This window comes from Ailuropoda melanoleuca, chromosome 1 (genome assembly GCF_002007445.2).
Source record: "Ailuropoda melanoleuca isolate Jingjing chromosome 1, ASM200744v2, whole genome shotgun sequence".
NCBI lineage: Eukaryota > Metazoa > Chordata > Mammalia > Carnivora > Ursidae > Ailuropoda > Ailuropoda melanoleuca.
The window spans coordinates 45,079,253-45,100,835 of record NC_048218.1 but is presented as its reverse complement, the minus strand read 5'-3'; the positions used below and the strand labels follow the sequence as shown (position 1 = coordinate 45,100,835).

The following is a 21,583-nucleotide window of genomic DNA, read 5'->3' as shown; positions in this document are numbered from 1 at the left end:
AATGAAATGCAAGACCACAGAACTCTGCCTTTCCCCATGCCATCCTGGATCTGTCCCCACTATGCTCAGCTTCTCATTTGGACTATGCCCGTGAGAAGAACTGTTTTCCTCTGTGTGTTATAGTGTTTTCACATACACTATTTTATAGAGGCAAAGGACTAAACATATCACATTCAAAATTAGTGTTACTATCCCATAAATTCCAACAGAGCTTCCAGGGAGCAGTGCACATCACCCCTTAACTGATGAAAGCAGCAGGAGTAAAAATTGTGTGCAGCTGGAAGAAAGGTGCAGTTAATTATGAACACTCTTGTACTTATTTGGATGACAAAAAGACTTCACCAGTCACAAGAAGAAAGGCAGGGAGACAGGACATGAAAGAAAGTACGAGTGGTCACTTCACAGAGAAACTGGCTTTAACATGCTTAGTAACATGTTAATGGTATTTTTAAACAGTTAAATGACAATATTGTGTACATTGCTAATAACATCGGTTGCTGTGGTCGTTGTATTGAACTCCTGGCATTAACATGAACCATGAGAAATTGCTGATATTCAACTGTTTTTGACTAATCTAACAAGAGTGATTCGTATAGTTCAATTAAATCAATACATCCTAGTTTCCACCCTTGTTGCCTACAACCCTTCTTCCTCATTAGAAAGCAATTAGATTGGAAGAAAAATTCCTTTGAATCATTTCCAAATAACAACTTAAAGCTATACTGATTTAGATCATAAATTTAAATTACTCACTATAGAAAGGACTTTAATTTCTAGTTATACTTATTTGTAGGAAATTTTGGATTATAAAATGAGAAGATTCAGGGGCCCCTGGATGGCTCAGTCCTTAAGCGTCTGCCTTTGGCTCGGGTCATGATCCCAGGGTCATGGGATTGAGCCCTGCATTGGGCTTCCTACTCCACTGGGAGCCTGCTTCTTCCTCTCCCACTCCCCTCTGCTTGTGTTCCCTCTCTCGCTGGCTGTCTCTCTCTGTCAAATAAATAAGTAAAATTTTTTAAAAATGAGAAGATTCATATAGCAATTGGACAATAAAATTTTCAGTAAAAAAGGAAGTAAAATTTTCTCAGCCAAGACTGAGGCACAGTGGTCGTAACTCTATTCTTTTGATAAATATATGTCAGAAGCCAAGAAAATAAAAATTACATCTCAAAGAGAATGTTCATAGGAAGGGAGAGGAAATAAAAGTCTACTTGTGGACTCATGTGGCCAGTAGAACATAATACCAATGGCTGGTTGGAGTTTCCAAAACAAGACTTGGGGTGCCCCTGTGTCAGATAAAGATCCCCCCTGCTCAAGACCCTTGACTTTCTTCTGTTGGAAAATTGTCATAACATTCTAATTTTATTAGACCAAAACTTGTTGCCAACATCCTCAAAAAAGTTGTCTTAGTCAATATACAAATCCATGATGACTCCAATGTGAATGACTTCCTTAGGGTTATTCAGTGCATAATTAGGGTGGCTCTGGTGGGTGGCCTACGAAGGTCAGTCTTGGTTTTCCTAGTTCAACATTCAGTTTGGACAATAAAGTTAGAAACTTATCAACTAAATCGAGCATTTCATTACTAACACTTCCGAGAGATTCTGAGCAAACCATTAAGAGAAGACTAAGGCTATATATATAAACATGGGTTCAAATCACTACATTTGTTACTTTATTAGCAGTATGACCTTGGTCAAGCCATTTTACCCTTCCAAATGTGTTTCTTCATCTGAAGAGTATGACTAATACTACCTTACAATGATGAAGTACTTGTAGAACACTAAGCACAGTGACTAGCATGAACTAAAAGCTCAACAAATGTTATTATTGGTTCCTGAAGAGTGGTATACACCATGATCTCAGTCGGAATGCTGAGTCATAGCTGGGTCAGAGATCACGGCTTCCAGGAGTAACACAGCACCAGGCAAGGCACACAAGGAGCAGGAGTTCTAATTCTTTTTTCTCTTGCTTCATAACCCTAGAAAAATGTTGTATCCACTTAACTTCTCTGTTCTTCAGCTACCGCAGTTAAAGAAAAGGAGGAAATTATGCTGACATATTTTACAGGGGAAGTGGGAAATCAAAAATATGGAAATAAATGCAAAGCATGAGTGCAAAAACATGGGAAAGAAAAGAGTCCAATGTTAGGAAATCTCTGTACCTATCAGAGGGGAAAGGAGGCAAAACCAGTTAAAAAAATGCTGGCTTTGGATAGATACTTTGTTACCAGTTTGAAGCTGAGATGCAGGTGTTTATGCAACTTTCACAACAATCATTTTATCTCATTTGTAATAAATCAATCTAGTATAAAAGTCTCAAAAACATATTTAATAAGTACAGGGAAAATATGAGATAAAAAGATTCAAATACACTTCAACACTATTAGGTAAAATAACAAAACTAACAAACCAATATCTAAAATGTTAATATGAAAGTGCAAATCAAATTTAAAATTTTAAGCTCAGTTGAAGGGTACAATCATTGGCTTCTCAAAATAGTATATATAAAAAGCAGAAGTTTAACAGGCTTCTCAGTAGAGAGTAATCTAGAAGAACTACCTAAGTGAGCCCACAGTTAAGCAAAGATGACACGTTTTTGTGCCTTGTATTTTTTTTCCACCATTTTAACTAACTACATGTTCTCTACAACCAGCCTTTCTCTACTCCAAACTAAGGAAAAGTAACAAACTATTTTCATTATTGTTTGACAAAACGAAAACAGTAACTCTATAACCTATGTACATCATAATAGGAAGCAATTCTATTTTAATGTTTATTTAAAAAGAGTTAAATAGACTCAAGTCATTAAAACTACTCAATTCATTTGAAGCTTGTAAATAAGGCAGCCACATCCCTAATTTACTTAGCAGATTCATCTAGTTGGCTAGAACTTCAGAGATTACGTCTCTTATTAATGTGCAAAATAATAAGGAGGCTAATTCCCATTTCCCAGAAAAAGAATTTATAAAAGTAAATCTGCCCCATACTAGAGGCTTAATTCAGTCATATTTGATCAGTTTCTTTTTTTGTTCTCATGCCTTTGTTTGCTGGTAGAAGAGAACACATGGATTAAAACTGGTCCTCAAGTTCTATTTTTATACTCTGCCTTGAAAGTACAGCACAAAACATTTATTTTTTTTTAATAAAAACTTTCCCTGACAAATAAACATTAGTTTGAACTACTTCGTTAAAACACAGGGATGCAGAAATGAGGAACTAGGAGGTTCTTTCAGGAAAAACACTGAAAAAAATAAGATTTCATCTGGCCTTCCCATCATCACTTGAAGAATTGTTTGCTAGTTACATCATCAGGAAATAAAATACTATCCTCTGAGGACCCCTACTCTTTACAAAAAGGAAAGAGAAGGTTTAAAGTCTAAATCACCCCCGGGTTGTCTCCAAAAAAGCAAAACAACAAAACAAACAAACAAAACAAGCCCAAAACCAAAAAAGCCTCTGGCTCCCTCTCCCGCCTCCCCCCAGCAACCAGAAAAACAAATGTAACAAAAATGTATTTACAAAAGTTTAAATAAGAATAACAGGATGTGCATTTAAGAATCTGAAGCAATAACAGGAGCTTTAAAGCCCCAGAGGGAGAAAAGTTACTAACGAATCGACCATGACCCCCAATGACTTGGTTAGCCAGGCAGGAGGGCGCCGGCGTCCCGGGCCCGCCGCCCATTCCCCACCGTGGGGAACCGGGGACCGACCGTCCGTTCACACGGTCCGAGCGTCGGCGGAGCTGGGGCGCATTGCCGCTGCTGCGCCGTCGCCGCCGCTGAGGATCTGGCTGTCACCAGCGCCCCCGCCGCCCGCGCCGCACACGCGGAGCGCCTTATAAGGCAGCGCAGTGACGTAACGCCCTTAGGCCGGGCGCGCTCGGCGCCCCGCTCGCATTGTTCGGGCGACTCCCGGAGCGCGCACAGCCCGCTCGCAGCGCCGCGAGACTGCGGCCCCCTCCGGCCCCCGCCCGGCCCCAGCGCAGGCAGCTCAGGTAAGCCCGGGAGAGCCGCTCAGCTCCAGCAAGGGGCACTGCTGTCAGAGAGCCAGGCGGACTGTAGGTGGCTTTTAAAGTTACCAGCATCACGAACTGCAGACAGGTTTCGAAAAGCGCGTCCAGTGAACTCTAGGTTCAAAACCTTTTTCAACTCACACAAAACCTAGAAAGTTTACTCCAAAGGAGAAAGCAGATTTGGGATTTGATTTTAAATGATGAGTGCTGCGGGGATGACTATATATTACATACTTTCTCCAAGTGAGCCACAACTGAATCCTGCCTGTGTTGAGAAATCTCTGGGAAAAGGGGGGGGGATATATTGTAATACCACAACTCAATCTCCTGATCTTCTCTCTCCTCGGACTTGAATTCCCTTATGTCTTAGAAAAGCAGAGTGCGAAACACTGCCACATGGTAGTGGATTTATTAATGCCGATTCTCACCCCTTCCCCTTTGTGAATCTTCATATAAAAGACTAGAAAATCCCCGTTAGACATACATCTTGTAATTGGGATGAATCTAACTTAAAAAGTTACACACTTTTTAGGCTTCAAAAAAATCTTACAAACTCTAATCTGTCTTAAAAGCCATTTGTCAATTTGTACATGTACGTAACTCATAATTTTGAGTTCTTTTTACTTCAACTCCAAATAATGGATAAATGACAAACTGCACTGAAAATTAAAGATAATGCTAGTTTCTCTAGAGTAATATTTTGGACAATAGTTTGTTATGTAGAAATGTTAATTTAAAAGGTAAAGCCTGTAGAAGAATTTTGTTAATCAGTGGCATTTTGAATTTTAAGTTACATCTAAACCCTGAACAGGCTATTGCTATAAATGAACCCTTACCATATGATAATTGAACACCTGGATGAACATCTGTGTATTTTACTTTGCTTTTCAGAATAAAAATTAGAAGAGTTCAAAAAGAAAATATGCTATGTCACATTTGAAACATTGGAATAGATGAAAAAATCATTTATCACTCAAACTTTATTTGTTCTGAACACATACTGTAAAATAAAACTTAAGAAATGTATGACAATTATTTCCCTTTTTAAATAGCCCCTGTATTTTATTTATAATTTGAAACAGCATTTTTTATATGCCCCAAATTCAGGATTTATCTGTGTTTCTAGTAATTCCTGTGGTTAAGTATTTTAAAGCATATAATATTGGTGCCTACTACTTTTGCTTCATAGGAGTTTTGTTTTGTTTTGTTTGCTAATTTTGTTTGGAGCAATGCAAGATTTTGGTTTCAGGATTCTAAAAGAAAAATTATATGTTATTTGGTCTGAAGATAGGCTATATAAACTGCAGGTTAGTACAGAAAAGTAGGATTTCCCTAAAACTATTATTTCAAATCTAGGGAAGCCTACCATAATGAGAAGAAAGAGGGGCCAACACCCAGGTCACTGTGAAGTACGAAATATGCAATAGAAAAGCTGTTTATTTGATATAGGCTATAATTAGAAACGGAAAAATTCTTGCTTTGGTAAAAAGGTATTCCACTCTTTTGGAACTGATAGAAGAGCGGGGAAACAGAAACCATCAATTATTGTTTCAGTTATACCCAGAGTGCCATCTGCACCATAAACTATAGCTCAACTGTTGAAAATCATAACCTCTATTAAATCTCTAACAGCTGTGTTTCCCAGGGTCTGCACTTTTTTTTTAAATAGGCAAGCATCATTTTTTAAAAATCTCTAAATGACACACTTCAATATTCCACACTTTTTTCCATTTATTAACTATAAAGCATGGTTCAAAGAACAAATCACCCATTAAGACCCTTTTAAAACTGAAAGTTAAACAAGATTTATCGTGGATATGTTATCACACAGCGGGCTCTCTGAATGAGCATTAGTCCCTGAGACAATCTATATGATAGAAAAAATGTTTTCATAGAATGAATGTAAATTTTTACATTTCCAAATAAAGCACATATTAATTTTACGCTTAATAAATTCATTTGTCCTTTTATGGCAATTAAACTTAAATGTGAAGCACTGGTGTTTTTGTGATATTTTCCTAATGTTGTGATGGAGTCTATAGAAAAGCGCCAATATGAAAACACAAATCAAGCTTTGAACTTCTTAATTTTCAAGTCCAGTTGCAATTCCCATAAATTTACCTTCTCAAAAAGCTGTGAATTTTATTTTAGGGTTCTTTGCTGCCCCTTCCCCCCAAAAAAAGTGACTTTGGTAATAAATGGATTTTGAGGTAAAAGAGTGAAAATGAAGAACCAAGAATAAAATTCCATTTTCGTCTTAGGTCATGTTCTGTCTATATCTAATGTTTCAGGGCAAAGTGAATGCTTTTACAAGGTGAATAGAGAAAAAAATACAGCCTCCTCTTTAAGGGGAAAAGGAAGGGAGGCAGGAGGACAACGACTTGTAAAAAACAAAACAACTGGATATTGTGGCATAATAACCAGAAGATGTAAGGCAATATTGGTCTCTACCTGCTTCATGTACTGAAATCTGATGTTCACGTAGCCGGTCATTATATTTGAAAAATCTAACACATCTTACCTTATTCTCTTGTGTATATCATTAATTTTAAATGATTTTTAAAGTTTACTTAGTATGTCTTTGACTATGAATGTAGCTTCAATTTAATCTGGTCAGTTTCTGTAAATCATGTTTTAAATAAGGATTTAAAGATGAAGAGACACTGCATAAGCAGCCAGCATCACACACTTTAAAGAAATATTTCTATGGTGTTTCTGCCATCACTACAGTATTTATAGGCCCACCAACTCAATCACTTATGTTTAATATGTGCTGGTCAGTTTCTACTTCGAATGTTAGGTGCACTAATTCCTTGCGGATCATTCCAACACTGTTGTAAGCCCTCCTACATCCCTTTTTTTCTTAAAAAGCAGAGTTGAGATGATCTCTCCCTGGCTGTCTTCTGTACTAACATTACCTCTGATTGGGAAAGCTGAGCAAAACAAAAGTGGAAAGACTGTCCAAGGAAAGTCCCTTGGTTCTTTTTCAGATATGGGAGAAGCATTCCGTTTTCATGCTTATTCTCTCACATGCTTTAGCAGATTAAGATAGGACAGGAGCAGTGTTAATTCTGAGCCCCAAAACAGAGAATAACACATTAGCAGTGTTCTTTCTCCAGTCTGACCATCCTCACATTCCTATTCCCTATTCGTTCCAAAATCAGATTAACTCTTAAAGATACAATTACTATTTTTTAATGACAAACTTGAGGAATGGTGTGTGTGTGTGGGGGGGGGGATGGGGGATAAGGAAGTATGTAAAGAATTAGGTATGTAAGTGTACCATTAGAGCAGGTAAAGGTGTAGCCTAACCCAACTTGTTTTGTTTATAACTTCTGATTCTAGCCTAAAGGACAGTTTTAGCAGTAAAAGAGAACATAAACATCAACTCCACAGATGTGAGTTTGAGAAGAAACTTGTAAGTTTTTCTATACGGACAATGGGATGCTCTAGGCCCCCAAGAATGTACACATACTCTCTCTGGCAAGGAATGTCCACAGAGCTTTATAGCTGTAAGAACCCTTGGAGGCCATCTGATCCAAATGCCTCACCTTACAAAAGAAACTGATGTTCACAGTGTGACTTGGCACAGAGACAGTTACTCAGAGGCAGAGCCAGGGCCCCCTGCATTCTTGGACTACAGCCTTTGCTTTCTCCTTAAATTAGTGCTAGGAAAAGATGAGGGCAGAAGCCCCAGAAGAAGCCTTGGCACTAGAGGTGTTAATTTAGATATAAAACCCATTAAAAAAAGATAGCAGAAAGGTTCAAAGTTCTTGTTCATAACTATAAGCAGTAAGAAGGCAAGGGGAAAGGAGGGAGTTAAAAACTGTAGAGTTCAACCAGGCTATTACAATGGAAGGGAGGTGATAAAGGGAAGACAAAGTAAACAAATAACTGTACTTAAAGGTCCTCCGGTGGCAGAGCTCACTTTGCTTAGAAGCTGAGCGGCTCCCCTGAAAGAATGTACGCTCTGTGTCAAAGACATTTAGGTCTGAACCACAACTTGACAACTGACCTCATCTCAGCATCTTCCAACTAAGCATTCTGCACTCTCCATACCTCCCCAGCTAGCAGGTTCCCTTTCAAAATCCAAAGTGACTCAATGCCTTTAAAACAACCTCCTCAAAAACTGCAGAGGAAGTAACTAATGAAGGCTGTAAGCTCCTGGTGATACTTACCTTGCTTTACTTTCCTTCACACAATGCATTGCTACATGACTTTAAATTACATATTAACTGCTTATTTGTCTATTATCTGTCTCTGGGACTCCTTGAGGGTCAATTTTGCAACCAACTTTATTCCTAGCACCTGGCAGAGTACCTCCCTATAGTTAGTAGGTGTGTCACTGGGACAAGAAAGGTGTTGGATAAATGTACGAACAAATAAATTACAACCTAGAAGCTCCTTACTTAGTAAGAAAAGAGTATTTCTCGACACTGGGCTACGAAGGGCCTCTTTGTCGAGATTTGGTTTAGTAGCCTAAAACAAATCTCTGCCACTATCTGAAGTAATCACATAGAACTGACTACAAACACAAAAACCAGGAAACACATCAGGCTCAGATTAAGTCAATGCAGTGAAATCTAGGCAGACTAAGTCAAATGCTTCTCTGTTTTCTGCCTATTTCCCCCTGCCTCATTTTAACTTCCTCTCCCAAATAATGACAATAAAGGTGGTGAAAGAGTACCGTGAATAGCTGTGGGGCATGGAATGGATGGCAAGCAAAATATGGATGAGCAGAGTGTAGTGGTTTTTGTCTTTAAGGGAGGGTAGGTTCCTGTTTTCCCTAATCTGTGCCTCAGCCGAAGGCCTACAAGATGCAGTCATTGGGCCCAAACAGCTTGTCCTTGCCATAACTAGAAACCAGATTACCTTTTCTGAAGCATACACTTTGATTCTAAAGTTTCTGTGGGTAGTTCAGTGAATCTGCCAGGTTTTACAGAAAAGGAGTGATTTTTCTCTAGTATCAGTTAGGTAATTCCAATGTCAACCTTTGAAGACAGCCTAGGGCTTATAACTCTTCCCCAGCAGCAAACATTTACTGAGTATCTTTCAGGCACTGTGCTTAATAAGCACAAGGCAGGACAACAGGCTCAGCAACTAAGTTCTCCACACACCATACCATGTCACTAACCCAGGTACACCTACTAACACTCACGGGCCCCATGTTGCTGACAGTGACTAAGATCACCAGCAGTTCTTGCACAATGGTCCTGTCCCTGTTCTTTTTTTAATGGACTGATAAAGCAACACAGGTAAGACAGGTCAGCTGTACATAAAAATTCGGTAAAGGTGAACAATGTGGGACTGTTAAAGAAAAAACAAAACCAACCAGAACAGAGTCAATCTTCAAGCTTGCTTGCATACTTACTAATGATATTAAATTGGCATGGACAAAGAGTGTTATCTCAATGGTAAGACTAAAGAGTTAAGAGTAATAGTTCATAAATCCAAGTTCCACTCTTCTTGTCTCTATTATCTATCTTGTCTTCTTATCTATTCCGCGGGTAAACCTCCTATAGCCTTGGCTTCCACAAACCTACAAGGAAACACTCATCTACCATAAGCATCTCTCAATACTGGGGAAAGATAGAATAATAAGCAGTAACACTAAGGGTACTCTGATTAACTGGAACCAAAGACTATATAAAAATATAAGCTACTGGTCATATCATTATAGAAAAATTAGCTAAAGAAAATGGGAAGAATGTGAGGGGAAAAGTCCACTCTTAAGCACAGAGAAAAGATTAACAGAACTGTAGTATTTGAGTCTGTGAGAGCTCCAAATCATTGCACCAAGAACAGCCTCAAAGATGAGGTCAGCCCTTCGAGATGGGCAGCTCAGACAGAAGCAAATCTGCCAGATTTACTGTATCTCATGGCCTGTCAGTCTTGGAACAAAAGTTTAAAGGTGAACTAAGTTTTTCTCCCTTTTTAAAATTCTTTTTTAATAAAATTCTTTTTTAAGCGAACCAAAACAAAAAACAAATCTCTGAGCAGAAATCATAAAAGGAATGTGAAACATTCATCACATTTGGGCTGACAAGACTCAAGCGACTGCTGCTGTTACATGGAAGAAAAGGAAGGTGCTGCTTGGCCTAGAAGCTTGAGAAGAGCAGAGAAAGTTCCTTCTTGCTAAAGACAAAGGGCCATGTAGTGAGATGCTATCCAAGTCCCTTAGCCTTAGTTTGTTAGTCTGTTAGTTGGAAATGGCAGAGGAGGTAAATCACTCTGGAGTTTTGTGAGAACTAATCCTTTGCAGCTAAAGGGAAGATCATTCTTTAAAAATAATATTGATTCATTTATTATCAAGATAGTTAAACATTCATGTTATTAAAAGAAATACATTATGTTTGAGGTTGCATATTATCCTTTAGGCTTTCATGGAACTAGATAAATGGGGCAAGACAGATCTTTCAGATAAAGGTGAGAACAATTCTGTCAAGTGATTTGGGGTTCTACTCAATTACTCTAAAATTATGCCTCACGAAATTCTTCTTACAATCCCATAAAATTCATTGGGCTGGGTAAAGATGCAAAGAATCACAAGCAAAGTTAAGATTCTTTGGCTGGACTTCCCCCATCTGGACTTTATTTAAATTTGTCTTCAAGTGAATTCCTCATTTCACTAAATGGTTGTCCCTCCTCAGAAGTGACAGGAACAAGAGGAGCAAAACTTTACTTCTTCTGCTCTAATAATAAGCAAATTCTGAGAACTTTAGGTATCATTCAGCCCAAGAGAGAGTTATGCTCCCCTAAGAAATGGTTCTTCTCACCTCTCAATCATTTGGTCATCAAGTACATACTGAATTCAAACCCACAAGGGGGATACAGAGGTACCAAATCCTTCATGGAGCTTAGACTTAGTTCAAGAGAAAAACTAATATCCAAAAGCAAATTAGGAAGTGGTATAAAACAATATAAAGTATTTGTGTCACAAAACTGTAAGGGCTTTGGGGACTTAGAAAGGGGGCGTCAGCCAGACAAGTTAGGGAACATTCACAGAAAAAAAGGGAACTGAAATATAAATGGAAGCTATTGAATGGAGCATTCCAAAAAGGATGGCAGATTTATTTCTTGGAAGTCTACTATGGAAAGAGAATCTGAGGTTTTTTGTGTTTAAAAAAAAAAAAAAAAAAAAAAAGGCTTGATCCAGGATCCGAACATCCAAACTATGATTTTTAAATCCAGTATATGGCCTTCAGAACAACCTGGACTTACGTAGAGAGTAAGTCATCTCCTTAAAGTGAAGATTAAATGTGACAATAAAGCAGTTGGCACAACGCAGGACCCATAGTAGACACTCAGTAAATGGTACCTATACTTCTTCTACTTATGCCAGTGTGCCCACAAGGATGGTGCTCTATCATCATCTGGACTATAAATAGGGTTCCACAGGCTGAGGCACAAGAGGTTGCCCCAGCACCAAAGAGGGGATGCTTTGTAGGATGCAGTCTGGAAGAGCTCATGTTCTCTTATACCCAGCCGTAAAGTGAAGTAAAGGATTAAGTCTTTGGAGAAAATCCATGTGTCTCAGCTACTTTGAAAAGTGAGGTTATCTTTTATTCTGATTTCCCTGCTAGAAGGGAATCCCTCTTATGAGAAACCCACATGAGCTTTCCAAAGGGTGTTTAGTCACCTGAAATAAGAAACAGGTTGCTGAGTACAGGCCTAAAGAGCAAAAGGCTTATTAAAAGCTAGCCTGGAATCTCCCCGCTTTACTTTGAAAGTCCTACCACGCCTGGGAGGCACACAAATAAAAAAAGTGGGTAAGACAAATCTTACAATATGGGCTGAACAGCCACAGACAATAAAGAATCCTAAGAGTATAAGTACTTCTTCTTAGGTGTTAATATTTTAGTTTTAGTGTACTTTCAAATTTAGCATAACATTTTAAGTGTCAGACACTGGAAAGATTTATTTCTTTATTTTTACAGCATACTTATATAACCCTGAATGATAGTACTTGACATATAAAGAACCAAAAATAAATCTGAATCCCATGAAATTCTAATTAAGGTCCCATGTAGTTATGAACCATTGGGGCCTTGATAAGTCATAAAATCTCTTCTGATGAAACAAAATATACATTTTTAACATATGAATTTGTACACAATGCTATACAAAAAAGAAGGGAGGAGAGGAGTTTAAAGGTTTGTGGGATTTTTATTCTGTGGAACTGAGATTTGAGCATCATCAAAGACTTTGTAAACCTTAGAGATCAATTGTATAGCTTTCCCCATGTTGCAGCTGAGGTGATAGGCAGATAAGGCAAAGTCATAGAACTAACCCAGTAGCACATTCGGGTCCAGCATTCCCTGTCCATTACATACACAGCTCTTCTGAAAGTGGCTTTTCTGTTGTTTGAAAATTGGGGTTGGCTTTTTTCTTTGTTTTTGGCTGTGAATGAGTGAGCTTTAAAAGTGAAGAATAGTGAAATCAGTATTTTCAAAAACACTTTTTCAACTACTGCAAATCTGAAATAATTTGACCTTTCTTAAAATTCAAATCACTAAATCAGATATGGTCAGGGCAGAAATGGATGGGTATTCATATAGCCCATATACAAGGTATACAACAACAGCCTTTTCTTTAATTCTGCCACAAACAGATATCTCACGGGGATAAACATAACTAAATGGATGAAACTTGCTGAGGAACAAAATCAGTAGCAGACCCAAAGCCAAGGGAAGCAGAGTGTAAAGTCACTGCTTTCACCTCAGGCAGGTCTGTTGCTAACCACTATAACATCCTGTTTGAATTGCCCCTTACTACATAAGGTTAATATTCTCTAGGACACATTCATCTGAAAAGAACCCAACTTAGAGAAGAGAAAATAGGATCAAACTCTGTGTTCATGCATTCTGTCTTCTCAATACTCGTGAATGGCAGAAAAGGAAAATCTAACCCAAACGCTTGGAACTGTCAGTCAGGGAAAATTAAACAAGGCTTAGATGACCAAATAATTTTAATTTTTACAGTGCACACAAGGGGATGCAAAACACACACCACAAGAAAAATGGTCATTTATATTCCAAGAGATTCTAGATTAAAATGTTCCCACCTATCTGTAATTAAACTTGCTAGAGCATATGGTCCATGCTCTAGCTCTCTAAAACACCATGGAGAAGGCAGAAATCAGTCATCCTCATGAGCTAGGGAAAGTGGGTAAGGGTAGATGGAGGATGTTCACTATGGTTCATGATCTGATTGTTTGCTCAGCAGGAAGGCAAGCCAAGCATCAACCTTCATCCTCCAATTGCCCTGACCTGTGACTACTATTCAGTGCTATTAAATGTTTGTAGTTCCTTGGTCCCTTATTTACTGATTTACTATAACTAAAATGGAAGGAGTGGGGGTAGAATTTTCTAGGGATCAAAATGTTTTCACATTTTACTCTTGTGGCTCCTATTTAGCCTATTTCTCATGGCAAACCGTGTGACTGAGTAGTCACAATAAAATATAAGCCTCTATTGTTGTGGTTTCTAAATTTCTGAAGTTTTAATTTCCCACTAACAAGTTAGGAAACATTTGGTTTCCCAAGCATACCACGTTAGCCACTGCCACTGTAAAGGCAGCCAGACTACAAGGAGGTGAAAACCAGTGAACTCATCCATTCTGGCACATGACTGCTCTCTGCTTTGGCCTTTTATGTTAAATCTGACAAACTGAACACCAGTGAATTAATGTATGAAAGCCAAATAAAAGAGGAAAGCCTTTTTTTTTTTTTCCTTAGAGACTTACAGGAACTAGGGGCTTAAAAAAAAATTTTTTTTTTTTTGGCTCAGAATAAGATTTGGAAAAGGATATGTTCTTTGTAACTTTTTAAAGGAGAGAAAATACAAGAAAGAAAAGCAACCCACCAAAGAATAAATGTTTAGGGAAAGGAATTATACTAATCCTCCAAAATACCTATTTGCAATATCTGAGTGAAAATAACCTGTGATCTGGGAAGAGAAAAAAAGGGACTAATGGAGATTAAAAACAAAGAAAATTCTGCAGCTACATCAGAATGCTCTTCTAAAGAATCCATGTGTGTTTACTTCAATCCACTAAGACACAAAAGAAACATCCAAATACAAATGAATTTTGAATAATAAGAGAAATACATATAAATATTCTTAATAAGATAAAGCACGTGCACTCACACTTTTAGGGTATATAGTATTATGCCCTTGAAGTCTGCCTGAGAAAAGGCTGTCTGTTAAAAATATTTTCCGAGAACTTTAAGTTCCTTGAAATGTTCAACGGAAATGGTATTTATGACAAACCCACCTCCTCTGGGGAACATGAGATGTTTTTACTGGCAAAATCACAATTTTTTAAACTATCCAAAAATATTTATGAATTTATGCCAAATGACTAAACTTGCTTTATTATTACAGTGATTAAGAGAATATTTGTTAATGTCTCATCATCAAGGCTCAAAGTAATCATGAACCTACACAGAAATACTGTGACAAAACAGAGGATTTTAAGTGGCAGTGATTTTCTGTGCTTTGACAGACAGAATATTACAACATAATTACTGACTGGAGAGGCTGGTACATAAGATATATGAGACAGGAGCTCTGGATGTATGTCATGGTGGTGAGAAACAGGATTTGGAGTAAAAACTATACTGGCGTTCTGGTTCTGCCAATTAACCAGCAGAACCTTTGGCAAATTATCTAACTTTTGAGCCTCAATTGCTTTTGTTGTGAAATGAGGACAATAATACTTGCCTCCTATGACTGTTTCCAGGACTAGCATGGTACACGGCATATAATAATTGCTCAATAAATGGTAACTTATTCATTGACTGTAGAGGGAAAGAAGTCCTTACTATGTGTCTACTGCTTACAGTTACAACCTTAATCCTTAACATAGTACTCAGTTCAAAAGTAGAATAGGTATTTGTTCAAATATTTATTGAATACCAATTAAGTACCAAGTACTGCTCCTGAACTAAAAATATAGCATTGAATAAAACTGACAATAACTGGCCAGTTATTGAATAAAACACACACATATACACACCTACCCACTTGCATTAAGTTTATATTCCAGTAGGAGAGACAGCCAATGATCAAATAAGTAAAATACAGTATACCAGATGGTACTAGATGAGATGAGGCAGATGAGTGGCTCCCTGGGGAGGTAACCAGAACAAAAAACACAGGCCCTCTTGTGTTCAGGGAACAAGGAAGGTGGTGTGCCTGGAGCAGAGTGAGCAAAGATAGGAGGAGTCAAGGAGCCAAGGGGGGTTGGGGTGGAGAGTACAGGAGTGAACAAATGAACACTAAAACCATGGGATGGGAGAAAGAGGAAACTCTTTCAAAAGCTGAGCAGTACTCAGCTTTCTAGCATGTAGTCTGGTTTAAGTGAAAAGAACACATGCTTTGCAGTCAGTGCTCTTTGGTAATTATTTAACCTGACTACATTCTAGTTTTTTGGTTTGTACCCTCATCTATAAAATGGAAATAATACTTCATAACATTGTTATAAGGATTAAGTAAGATCAAGTGGCAAAGAGTGGACCTTCAATATGCTTGTCTGTTTCTAATAAGCTAAATCCTGCACTGGATAGTAGTTGGGAATTGGAGTCTTCCAGTTCCAGGGTTACCATTAACAATGGCCTTGCAGGTTATGCAGTCTGCCTGGGCCTCGGTTTCTCAGCTAAGAAAATACAGATGCTACACACAGACGTTTTAAAGACAGATATACAATAGTCAAAGTGCTGTTATAAAAATTATGATAAAATGATATTACTATTAAAATTTATCTTTAAATTATTTATTTTAAATTTTTATTTTAAAAGTTTTAAAACAGCAAAAGTATATGACTCCCTCTATATTATTCGATTAAAAAAAGCCTACAGATTTTAATTTCTTTAGCATGAAGTTGTAAAGATTTTATTTAGCAGTCATGCTGATTTTTATTCCTTTTTCCTACCCCTGCTTAAGAATCCTGATGTAATGGAAAGATCTCCAAGAAAATGTTTAACTGCAAAAATCAAGGTGACAGACGAACAGTTACAGAATGCTATTTCTTGTATAAGGAAGAATAAGAACCTTTATTTGTATTTGCTTCTTTACTCATATAAAGACATTCTAGAAGTACCTATAAGAGAAAATATGTACAGTGGTTATAGGTTGGGAAAAGGGTATGGGTAGATGAAGGATGAGGTGGGAGAAAGACACAGTTTACCTTTTAATAAACATTATGTATTATATATTTAAGAATGCTAACCTACAATCCAAAACTGAAGTTCAGACTTGCTTAGAGTGAAAACTGAGAAAATAATTACAAAGTTAATTATATAACAATATGAAAACCTCAAACGACTTGTTTCTCAGACAGATTTGGGTGTTCTTCAACCTGTTACTTTATATTTTTTTCTGAATTGCTCAACAAAAAACATTATAAAACATCCTCAGCAGTCTTCTCCACACTTTTCACTAGGGAAACCATACCTGGCAGGAAGCAGCATATACAGAAAAAAACTGTTCCCTCCAGGTCTGCACCAAATCAGTCAGCCCACACTGCCTCTGAGTACCCAAAGTAGACAAGTCTAAGAGTATCTGATCCCAGCAAAGAAAGTGGATGTTCAAACTCAAGGAATGAAGAACAAGGGTAAGATGAGTAGAACATTAGAGAAGCTTTGGGAAGGTGAACTACTAGCATCCATTGTGATACGCTGGCATTTCACTGAATAATGCACATTCGCAACATTATTCTTTTCCATGAAGGAAGAAGAGGAGTAGATCTGTAAGCCAAAGAGAAATGGAAAACATTGGCTAATCCCAAATACATTTGAGCAGCAGATAATGAAAAGGCGTATGAATATCAGAGAAGCTAACAAAGAGATCTAATAGAAGTTTTCCAAAAATTACCTATGCCCTAAAATGGTCATTCTCCACTAAAGATGATTTTTGTCCCCGGGTTTTTTGCAATGTTGGGAGACCTCTATTGGTTGTGACAACTGAATTGGCAGTTACTGGCTTATTCCAGCATTCAGTAGGTAGAGGCCAGGGATGTTGCTAAACATCCTACAATGCACAGGACAGCTCCCATAACAAAGAATTATTCAGTCCAAAATGTCGATGGTGTCAAGGCTGAGAAATCCTGGCCTAAAATGGCAATCAATGTGGCTAACTATGTGTGTAGCTAAAAAGATCCGTTAAAGGCCTGAAAGTAGATCGTAGTAAACAGATTAGGTAATCATATATTTCATTCTAGTATGCATTCTGACTCTTTCTCCTAGGTGACTCCTACTTAGGCCAGTCCATTGTGGCTGAGGTGCTCTTCTATTTTGCCTCACCATCACAGATTCCTACTTCTAATAGTAACCGATACATATTGTGACAGGTAGTATGCTAGGAGCTTTTATATGGATTGTTTTATTTAATCCACAGAACAACACTATTATGAGGGAGTCTCCAGTATTATCCCCATTCTACAGATTAAGAAAGTGAGACTCGTAGAAGTTAAATTGCTTGCTCAGTCATACTAGATAGAAGCAGGAAAGCCAAGATTCAACTCTGGCTTGAAAATTGAACCCCAGAATCTGAATTTCTCCCCCAGCACTACCCTACCTCCCTTCTATTGCCTCTTTTCCATTGGTGCTGCATTGCTGGCAAGTACACTTGCTCCCTGTCAGGTATTCTGCCTGTCCCTTGCCACTCAGCTACCTGCAGTGTTTACTGCCATCTACTGTTGGGGCAGTAGGGAGGACATCAGCGCTATTCTAAAGAAGGCTACCTTAGGACAAAAGGATAAGATACAGAAGAACACAAATCAGAAAGAGTACAAAATCAACCACAGAAAGAGGGAGGAAGGATTGGAAAGAATGATAAACAATTAAAGTGTTAGGAACCTGAGGACAAGCCCAATATTATCACCACCATCACCACTAAAGGCAGCTCTGTATGCTGTGTCCCAGACAAAGCAGTCTCAGGAATAAAGGCATCACATGCTGGATAGTTTTTTGAATGCTTCTCTCTAGAGAGAGACAAGGCAGCAAGGGGAAGGCATTCATGGCTATGGTTGGCCCAGGTAGGCCTAAAAAGATCAGGGACATGCCCACCTAAAACTCAGTCAGCCAAGGACCTGAAGTCTCAATCTGATGAAAGACAGGCTAAGTTTGTGTGAGTGTGTTTGTTTTGTTTTGTTTTTGGCACAGTAGCAATTGAAATAAAAAGTCTGAAAAAGAGAAAGTGTGAAAATACTGATCTGAGGGATCTTTTTCAATAATTAAGAACCTCATTCAGAGTATGTGAGGGGGTAAGAACACAAAAAGAATAGGCTCTTAAGTGTAGCAGTGTATTCACAGTAATTCGTTTTTTAAAAGCTCCTTCTTTCTAGCTATAATATATTCAAAGCAAGAGAAAAAATCCATTTGAGTAGATATTTTTTAATATGAATAATTAAAACGGAGGAGGGAGAGGCAGAAGACTAGTGGTATTAAGTGAACATCCATTATCCAATGGTTCTTTCTAGAAAGCTCCTTAACTTCCAATATAGCACTGAAGAGACAACACATAACTCAGGTTCTAAGTAATTATCCTAGTACAGATTTACATGTGCTGTCCTTACCATCACCTCCATGTTCCCATTTCCTCTCCCAGGCCTAAATTGAGCACCTTTCCAAGTCTCCACCTGGCCCTTTGATTGGGTGTGGAGTCTTTTCTAGCCCAGATTCTATGGTCTCAAAATGAAAATATTCTCCTTGTGCCCTTACTCCCCAAGCTCTGTGCCTGTGAGCTCTCAAAATGGCCTTTTTCTGGTTCTGAAACCACACCTTTCAGCAATTTTTCTTTCTAGGAGACACTCGGTCTCACTCAATTTTTTTGTTTTTTTTCCTGTTTTTAAGAAAGAGTGAGATTTGCCCCAACCCCTGTACCTCTGTCCAATTTGAGGGTTTCACAGGCTCCTGTAAGGATCCTGATTTTCTGCTAAAAGTTCACAAGTTCCTTATAATTAATAGGTCATTTGACTATTTGCATCTTATTATTTCACTTCCTCTAATCCCTGGGGATCCAAAAAAAATTGTTCAGATAATGAAAAGTCCTGACTCACGGTGCACCATTTTTACAATATATTCCTCTGACACCAGCTAAAACCTCCTCTGTCACTTCATGCCCCAATTCTTGTTTCACAATGAAGGAAAGTAGTATCCAGCTTGCTGGATCTGGACCCATTTATGGTGTCTCTAAATGATCTCAATGATGATGACAGGATCTTCAATAACAAGGACATAAAGCAGACACAGATGTACACTCATATTCAGCTAGCAGATGCCAAAAAAAGTGTTACTGTTCTTCTAGATCTTGCTGACCAAGTCAAATGAATTGAGCATTACATTATAACTATGGTATGCTGTAGCTGTAATTTTTAAAAAACCTTTGACTTGTGAGAGAAATAAAAGGAAGCAGCACAAAAGACTGGTCATAGCTATTTTTATGAGTGCTCCTAAAAATCAGACTAAACAGTGAAAAGTCCCATTGAAAAAAGAAACATAAATTATAGGCCTGATTATCAAGAACCTATCTCAACCTAAGGAAGTTTTCCAAAACTCGCATATAATTACTCTGCAAACTGCTTAGAGCTCTGGGGTTATTTAACTATGAATGTAGCTGCTATCAATGCAGTGCAACAATTAAAATTATATATTAGATAAGAATTGCTAAAAGATATGGTGGAATATAATCATAACCACACTATCAAAGTGAGAGCAGATACGAAAATGAATAAAACAGTGTGATGTATGTAGTTTCTGCTTTAGTGATTAACATGTTAAGTTGGGAAGAAAACATAATGTATTAAACTAGTTCTGGGAGAATAAAAGCAAATATAGAAACTGAAGCCCATCAAAGTGAAGTTACACACTTAGGACTAGAATGAAAGGTCCAATGTTTCATATATCTTAACAGAAGACCAAACAGAATTTGGTACCATCACACTATGTGTTTGTTGATGGGAAATTATTATAAGTTATGACCAGAGCTATGCAAGTATACAGGTTTCCAGGTTTTGACAGAAAAACAGAAACTGACAAATAACAAGCACAGTACCTTGCACATGGTAGGTGATCACTGTAACTGCTTCATAAAGATCTGAAATGAATTAAATGTCAGCTGGTCTGCACAGCACTGTGGATGGATGCATTTTAAAAACCAGGCAATTCAGTGGTTTCCATGACCTTATTTCAAATTATGGTTTCAAACAAAACACAAATGTCTTATGGAGACAGTTTTGTCATTTAGGATTCTTCTAAGAACGGGGAAAGAGATATTAAAGGCAGAGATCTTTTACCTATTCAAGGTAGGGAACAAACAACTAATTTTATTAATGATGGAAACACTGGAGCAGTGACTAGGTCAGTGAATCTGGATGAAATAAAGAGCTCACTCACTGCAGAAGCTGACAGCCCAAACTAGACGCTTTTCCAGAGAAAGACATATTTCTCATTTATGCTTCAACTGTCTATCCTCGAGAGAAATGGTCCTCAAAGTGTGGTCCCTTTCAAGAGCTCTGCAAGTTCAAAGTTATTTTTATAGTAACAGTACCTTTTTCACTCTCATTCTCTTACAAGAGTACAAGGAGTTTTCTAGAGGCTACATGACGTGTTGTGAGGTCACTGTTCTGACAGCTTATAGAATATGTGAAAAAGAATTGAGACCAGCTGTCCTCAGTTAAGCCAGACACTGGAATTTGCAGAAACAGGAAACAATGCAACTCTTCCCACTAGTTTTTTGGTTTGAAAAAGTTATTTTTCATAAAACATGTTGGTATACAATGGCTTATTACTTTTAATGAATAAATACACAAACATAAACAAAATCTTAGTCTGGGTTTCTAATACAGTTAATATTGATAGATATAAATCATATAATCAAAAGCTCTTTAGAGTCATCATAATTTTTAAAAGTATAAATGAGTCATGAGACCAAAAAGTTTGATAACTATTGCCCTGGAATCTTTACTGAATTGCACTGGAACTATCTGCTCATTCTTTCCCAACAGTCTACAAATGTTTTTTGAGAACAGGAAAGAACCTTCCCCTGTTCATCTCAATATAGCCCCAGTATGAACTATAGTCCTTTGTTGTTTGCAAATTAAACGAACAAGTCTTGTCATATACATAACATCAAAAATTTAAATTCAAGATCCAAGTAATAAATACAGTGGAGTACGTGTCTCCTAAAAATGACAGATGAGAAGGTAAGCAGACTCTGAAGTTGTTCCCTACTTTACATATTGATTTCTACAGCTAAGAGAAACAACACAGTGCCATTTATGGCTTGTGGAATTGGTTTTATTGCTTGATAATGACCCTACATTTATTTATATGGGCCAGGTGTCAGAAAAACTGGAGAAGAATCTGGAAAAGTAGAAATATAATTGATGTATTAGGGTGGCCAGATTATAGATGAATATTTCCTTTCTAATTTCATTTGCTCTTGCTGATTAACGTTGCTTGTGTAATAAACATATTTGTCTGGTAGAGCTCTGGACTGTGAGGAAAAAATGAACTGCTCCTTTGTTTGCAGAGATGAAATAGCCAAAGGAGAGTGGGGGGCTAGGG

The 21,583-nt window shown here is 37.7% G+C and overlaps 2 protein-coding genes across 5 annotated transcripts in view; one reads left to right on the top strand and one right to left on the bottom strand.

The window, feature by feature from the left end:
* CMSS1 (cms1 ribosomal small subunit homolog) overlaps window positions 1–21,583 on the bottom strand; it is a 388,299-nt gene that overhangs the window by 320,692 nt on the left and 46,024 nt on the right. The gene's annotated exons all lie outside the window — the stretch shown is intronic.
* Window positions 1–21,583, top strand: part of FILIP1L (filamin A interacting protein 1 like) — a 91,311-nt gene that overhangs the window by 56,476 nt on the left and 13,252 nt on the right. Inside the window, exon 1 of one of the 2 annotated variants that reach the window (XM_034657256.1) lies at window positions 3,885–3,996. The exons of the other annotated variant lie outside the window; for it this stretch is intronic. The gene's annotated coding sequence lies outside the window, so the exon portion shown is untranslated. Of the gene's footprint in view, window positions 1–3,884; window positions 3,997–21,583 lie in introns of those variants that run through there. 2 annotated transcript variants of the gene reach the window in all.